This window comes from Apaloderma vittatum, unplaced genomic scaffold, assembly GCF_000703405.1.
Source record: "Apaloderma vittatum isolate BGI_N311 unplaced genomic scaffold, ASM70340v1 scaffold7101, whole genome shotgun sequence".
Taxonomy (NCBI): domain Eukaryota; kingdom Metazoa; phylum Chordata; class Aves; order Trogoniformes; family Trogonidae; genus Apaloderma; species Apaloderma vittatum.
Genome location: NW_009697291.1, coordinates 1 through 317, shown reverse-complemented (window position 1 = coordinate 317; position 317 = coordinate 1).

Sequence of the window (317 nt, the reverse complement as noted above, 5' to 3'; positions counted from 1 at the left end):
AACCCCCCCTTCCAAGACTAGTTCAGATACACGACTGCCACAAGCGTTCATTTGCGAGTCATCAGCTCAAAAACTCGCGTTACAGTCTTCGCACCCGTAAAGAGCTACCAAGACGGACGACTCGGGTCCGGGAGAGCGATTTATGTACTTCTGGGGCGGGGGGAGGCAGCTGCCTTCACACCTAGCGTCACCCACACGGAGCGGGGACGGGACAGGACACACCGTCTGCCTTACGCTAACTACACAACAAATAAAAATTAATAAAAATGAAGCAGTGAGCCGGGTAAATCTCTTATTCAAGCACGTCCTGCTGAGCA